Source organism: Meriones unguiculatus, chromosome 11 (genome assembly GCF_030254825.1).
Source record: "Meriones unguiculatus strain TT.TT164.6M chromosome 11, Bangor_MerUng_6.1, whole genome shotgun sequence".
Lineage (NCBI taxonomy): Eukaryota > Metazoa > Chordata > Mammalia > Rodentia > Muridae > Meriones > Meriones unguiculatus.
Window position 1 is genome coordinate 58,901,201 of NC_083359.1, and position 7,147 is coordinate 58,908,347.

Below are 7,147 nucleotides of genomic sequence, written 5' to 3' on the forward strand. Positions count from 1 at the left end.
ATCTAAGAGATATTTTTGATTTCCCTTACTTGCATACATCAAAATGTTGACCACATGCTGGCAATAGGCTTTCCTATGACTAGGTTAGAGAGCCACCTAAGATTTTGTCAACACTTTGTGTGACACACAGTTGAAGCTCAGCAAATTTTAGTGCTGTATGTCCATATTTCGAAGTATATATAAACCAAGGTTTTAATTCTGGCTTTTCCTTAGGCTGCATAACTTTCTGCAGTTTGGACACTCAGATACTAAGCTTACAATGCATCAGAGAGGAATTTCATATGCAAGCAGCAGAAGAGATAAAAGTATTTCTGCTTTTTGATTTCCTATAGGCCAGAAAGAAATACAGTTTCCAAGCAATAGATAAAGAACTCAGAGCAGGGCTTCCTTAATAGATAATAAAAATTTACTTTCCCCAAAGTTGAGTAGAGGCTATTTTTGAAGGGAAACCAGTATTTCTTTTTTAAAAATTTAATTTTATTTATATATTTATTTATTACAATTTATTCATTTTGTATCCCTGCTTCAGCCCCCTCCCTAATCTTTTCCCAGTCCCACCCACTCTCCCTTTTTGCCCCCTATGCCCTTTCCCTAGTCCCTGATAGGGAAGACCGCCTCCCCTTTTATCTGACCCTAGCTTATCAGGTCTCATCAATGCTTTCTGCATCAGCTTCCTCTGTGGCCTGGCAAGGCTGCACCCCCAGGGGCAGGTGATCAAAGGGCTGGCCACTGAGTTCATGTCAGAGACAGCCCATGTTCCCCTTACTAAGGTACTCACTTAGAAAATGAGTAGCCAATGGCTTCCTTTGAAGAGGGTGTCTAGGTACATTCCATGCACAGACCTTGGTTGGAGTATCAGTCCCTGTAGGCAGCCCTGGATCCAGGTATTTTGGCTCTGTTGTTCTCCTTGTAAAGACTCCTCCAGGACTTTCTATCTCCCTCTTCTTTCATAAGGATTCCGACACTCTGTCCAAAGTTTGACTATGAGTCTCAGTATCTTCTTTGATACCCTAGCGGGTAGAGTCTTTCAAAGGTCCTCTGTGGAAGGCTCCTGCCCTGTTCCTTGTCTTCTCCTACTTCCGATGTCTATCCTGTCTGCCCTTCTGAATGAGGATTAAGCATCTTCCCTCAAGTAAGCCAATTAAAAAATGGGGTACAGAGCTAAACAGAGATTTCTCAACAGAGAAATATTGAATGGCACTTAAAGAAATGCTCAACATCCTTAGTCATTCAGGAAATGCAAATCAAAATGACCCTGAAATTTCACTTCACACCCATCAGGATGGCTAAGATCAAAAAATTTGAACACAGCGGTCTTCCCAGAGAATCATAATCCAACCAAGTACCATGCATGGAGATAACCTAGAACTCCTGCACAGATGTAGCCCATGGCAGTTTTGTGTCCAAGTGGGTTACATAGTAATGGGAAGAGGGAATGCCTCTGATATAATCTGATTGGCCTGCTCTTTGATCACATCGCCCTGAGGGGGGAGCAGCTTTACCAGGCCACAGAAGATGACAATGCAGCCACTACTGATGAGATCTGATAGACTAAGATCAGAAGGAAGGAGGAGGACCTCCCCTATCAGTGGACTTGGGGAGGGGCATGCATGAAGAATTAAGAAGGAGGGTGGGATCCGAAGGGGAGGAGGAAGGGGCTTATGGGGGATACAAAGTGAATAAAGTGTAATTAATAAAAAAATTTAAAAAAACTCAAGGGATGATGCATGCTGGAGAGGTTGTGGGGAAAGGAGAACCCTCCTCCATTGCTGGTGAGAATAAAACCTTGTAACACCACTTTGGAAATCAATTTGGTGCTTTCTCAGAAAATTAGGAATAGTGTTACCTCAGATCCAGCTATACCACTCTTAGGCAAAAGATGCCCCATCATTCAATAAGGACATTTGCTCAACTATGTTCATAGCAGCGTTTTTTGTAATAGCTAGAATCTGGAAATAGAGGAATGGATACAAAAAGTGTGGTATATTTACACAATGGAATACTACTCAGCAATTAAAAACAAGGAAATCAAGAAATTTGCAAGCAAATGGTGGGAACTAGAAAAGATCATACTGAGTGAGTTAACCCAGAAGCAGAAAGACACATGTGATATATACTTACTTATAAAATGGATATTAGCCATAGGATATAGGATTAACATACTAAAATCTATAACCCAAAAGAAGCTAAACGACAAGGAAACCAGTATTCCTTGCAATGTGACTGATGTCACTTCACCTAGACTGGAGTGGGGAGTCCTTAGATGAGAAGCTACATACTTAAACCCTGCTGGTCTGTGAGAAGAGGTCCTTAGTACTACACTCCAGCTCTGAAGTAAGCCCCAGGGGTATCAAGAAACGCAGCAATCCCAGTGGGTTTTCAGAGCCAACAGTTCCCGCAACTCATGCCCACAGAAGGCTGTGAGACACAGAACAATGTCAGACCTACCTATGAATGCCAATGAATGACTTTGAGGTCAGAAAGCTCTAATTTCGTATAACTTCCACGGCTGGCGCTGTCTGGTAGCAAAGCTGGCGTTGTGAAGTTCAGGGACAGAAATAAACACCCGACAAAATGTTTATGCCCTTCAAAATTCACCATGAATCTTGACTGTCTCTGTGTTACTCTAAGCAGTGAGGAGTGTGATGTCATGAGGCTCAACTCACGAATGGGCCAATGCAATTACTGTCAAACGAATATCCATTATTGTGGGAATGGGTTTCCCATTCCTGAAAATGATGAGTTTTATCTTGTCTGTCTTTGCTCTTCTGCACTGTGATCCTTTGTGATTTTCACAACACAGTGAGAAGCCCTCTTCCAATGCCATCAGCCTTGATATTGAGTTTTCCAGCCTCAAAACTCTGAGCCAGTGTATTCCTGTTCCTTCTAAATGACCCTTCTTAGCAGTTTTGTTCCAGCAGTATGACATGGAGTAATCTAGATGCATGCAGAAAACCTGAAAGGACCTCAGGGTTAGAAATGGGGAATTCAGACTCCCGAGGACATGCCAGAGGGTGTGAGGATCATCACCTGGACAAACATTTTTGAATCTGAGGGCCGTATTGGACTTCCTACTATTAGAAGTGTTGTTCTTGTATGAGAGAACCTGGAACACAATGAAAATAGGAAGCAGCTAGTATCAAAAATAAGAAGTGAGCTCAGGGTCATAGAAAGAAACTTTTACTTTATTTTTAAATTTCCATGTTGCCAGGCTCAGAATATTACTCACTGGATTTCCCGTTATGTGTGTGTGCATTGCTGCAAGCAAATGTCTGAAAATTTGTAAGGCCTGAATGTGTGTTATAATCCCAATGATACTCTTGTCTCTTGCTCTTTAGGATCAAGCATAGGATAGTAGGGAGATTTCCTCATCTTGACTGACTCACTCTAGTGTTAAACCTCCCTTTTCCTGGTCATAGTGATATAAGAAATGGCAGAGTCATGGCCTGAACAGACGTAGTGTTGCAAAGCTCTTTTATTCTTAAATGAATTGTAGGCATTTATTTTGAACAAAAATGGTACTAGATCTATTGAAGAGAGAAGTCTTAATTTGATGTAATCACAAAACCGGAAAGAAAAAAGAGCTCCACAGTTATGTTGCAGGTAAATGTGCTGACTGTGGCACGCATTGTCTGCGATGTTAGAAGGATGTTTGAGTAAATGAAGGTCTTCAGCAGACTTGGCGTGCTCTCACTATTAATAACGCTGCGACTGAGTACTGACCTCAGGAAGGCAGCCGTGCCCATTCCCACAGCAGTTGCGATGAATGTCAGTTCCTGATGAGGCAGATTAATTTGCCGTGAACACGTCATTAAAGTGGCAATATGCAGTGTCTCGGCAATCAAAGATGCTGCGGAGCTCCAAATATGCAAGAGCAGCAGCTGAAACACAATTGCTTCTTGCTGAAGGAAAGTGATCACCGGGGCACAAAATCCAGTTTGTGGGAAGTAAATGAGCAGGCTAGGCTAGGGACGCTGGGGTCTCAGAGTCACTTGCTTCTAGTCGGTTTCTAGGGAGGCAGTTGCTGTGGTAAGTATCTCCCTTAAGATGGCTTGTGATAGGCCACTGGGGAGATTTGGAAGGGGTTCTCTAAGTATTTATGCAAAAAGGGCACAGAAATTAAATTCAAATGAGTTTTATATACTTTCTCGTGTGTTCTCAAAATGCCTTAATTTAAAGTACCATTTATTCCACGGTATGTGACTTATTAACCAGCTGGAAGCTCGGTGCCTGTAATTGAGAGAAAGGAGACAGCCACATGATAGCTAGAAAGAACAAGATGCTGGCATGATGCTAATTCAAGACAGAGTTAGCTGGGATACTTTCTCAGAGAGGCTCACTGAGTTGCTATCGTGTTAAAAGCCAGACCAAGGAGAGCCGTGCTGAGTCTTAAGAGTTACATTCTGTATTTTCTCATGCAGAAGACACAATTTGTTGTTACGATTCATTGCACCTATCACTCCTATTTTAAAAAATGGATTTTAAAGTAGGCCATAACCTAAAGTCTCCAACTTATTGTTATGGGCTAACATAAAACAAAACTCCTGTTTATCAAGTGTGCGGTCTTGCAAGCGCCTGAGCACGATTTCACTTTCTAAGCACTGGAAATAGGTCTCACCCCTTGCGGATAAGGAAGATGGGGTTAAAAACGTTCCTGGTTACACAGATGAAGAACAACAGCCTCACAGGTCAGCCTTCTGAACTCCAGAGTCCCTGCTTAAGAGGCTCCTGCATGATCTTCCCTTCTTCAAGAACGAGGAGCATTAGAGCTTATGCTCGCATTGTTAGTGGAGACAGCAAGGTTAGGAAAAAGGACTGACCTCCTCCGTTGTAGGTGCTCTGGAAGAGATGAGACAGGTGCTCAGCCCCCAGACGCCCCAATGCCAGCACCCTCAGCCCAATCCACATCTCTTGCCCAGATTGTTCAGAGAGGCTTCTCTTGTCCCCAGAGGCAGCCTCCAGAGTTAGCAGCAGAACAGAGAATGGAAAAAGGATTCACTTAAACACAAACCAGGTGAAGGAATAGGTCTCATGGGCTTATTTATTTATTTATTTATTTTAAGAGAGAATTTAAGTCCGATCAACCTACACAAATTCTTCCCATTGGTAAATAAGGAAGAACCAAAGGCCACAACTGATAACGGACTTCGGTGTTCAAAATTCTTTGTCCCAGTGAATGGGATGGGTCAGTATAATCCCCATAGGTTTGTGACCTTTTTGACCATGCCCAGAGAACTAGAGTGAAGACAGGGAGCTGGAGAGGGGAAAGAAGAATGCTTTATATAATGAAGGAACCCTGAAGGGTTCATGCTTGGAAAAGCTTACTTTCAAGGTTTTATGCATAGAATTAAGGAATAAATATACCACTTTTGTACATAGTATCCACATTATAATTTTGATCATCAAGATAGTAAAAGGCAGGCAAATATGTCCAAGATCATTTAAATGGGCAGCTGAGAGATAAAAGATAAAATCAAGGCGCTGAAGAAATAACTTCAATACTTAGTAACTCATTGAAAACCGACCATTAATTTCAGTCTTTAGATGTGACACTAGATAAAGTCTGAAGGAGCAAATTTCTTTGATCCCTTTTGTCTGTAAGTACAATGCTGTGATCACTGAACAATTACTTGTATAGTAAAGACACAAGAAAAAAATTGTGGCAACACATGTAAGGTCCCAGAAAGATAAAGAATAAGAATTCTTTAATCAGCACAGGGCTTCTCTGCTTTGCCAGTGTTAGTGTGTTAAATTGAGCAATAAATTTTTGTCAATACTGTCTTGTCTATGGTCTGTCTAGCAGCACACTGGTGTGTCCCTTTAGATGGTAATAGCAGCCTCAAAATTCGTCCTTCATGTTGTTACAACCAAAAACGTTTCCAGAAGGCATTAAGCTTCATAAAGGAGGAATGTGCAGCTCCCTCTGAGTCACCTCCTCTTCAGCAGTGTGAACAGGGTGGTCTCACTGAGCCCTGATGACGGTGGTGGTGGGGGCACAGTAACAGTCTGAAGATAACGGCTGGACGTGGTCATGGAGGACGGGTGGGTGGTAGCCCACAAGAAGCTAGACACACCAAGTCAAAAGCAATTATGAAGATAAAAATGAAGAAAAAAATAGCGTTTGTCCGCCTGAACGTTTGCTTCACTCCACTCCATGAACTATTTTACCTGGGCCTGTCATGCTAGCTGCTGAAAATGCAATTGTTCTCACGCACCAGTTTCTAGTTCAGCATCTACCAGCCTGAGCATTGCCTCACAGGTATGTATTTTGGCCCTGTGATTGTGCAGTTTATCTCTTGAAATATGCTACTAATGCTTTTCTTTTTAAATTGTTATCATTTATTACAATTTATTCAATTTGTATCCTGGCTATGGCCTCCTCCCTTGTCTCCTTCCCATCCCATCCTCCCTCTTCTCCCCCCATGTCCTTCCCCTAGTCCACTAATGCTTTTCTTAAATTGGGAGTGTATTTTACCATTCCACATTCAGTAGCTTATTACTAAAATGGAACCATCCTATTCATGATGTTTGATGCCTGTTGCGGGCAGGAGACGGGACTGTATCAGTGGAACACTATCTTCCGGGGCAAAACTTCAGCTAATTCTAGATTTCTTTTGTAATGTGTAAGGGTTGCCCAATAGAATGTTATATAATTTTGACCTGGTATGACATTATAGAGACTGAGAGACATTTAAAATAGAGTGTGATAAATCTAAGTTCATGTTAAAAATCAATTTTTGCCTGAGGCTTTTCCACTCTGTTGGGGTTTTCATCCTTCTTAGCTTTCTTTGTTCTCCTCAGCAATTTCACACTAGTCTTGTTTGCTGTCTTTTATGACTATGGTCAATTTTCAACATTTAGCACACACTGGGAACACACTGAGGGTCCCTTTTTGAGGAAATTTTAGTGTCTCCCAAGGACACCTGTACTTAGTGATCTAAGTTAGTAGATTTCAGCAATTTTGCAGTGAGACTAAGACTGGAAAATGATTTAGATTCATACTATCCTGTGGTTCCTGTGCCTTCACTTAGATGAGCATGCTGTCAGGGTCAGAATTCACTGCAGGAAGGATGAGCTGGAGATGAAGGATATAGCTTATGTCTCTAGTCTATTGGTCCCTGAAGAAAAGAGGATTCAAGTCCAGCTT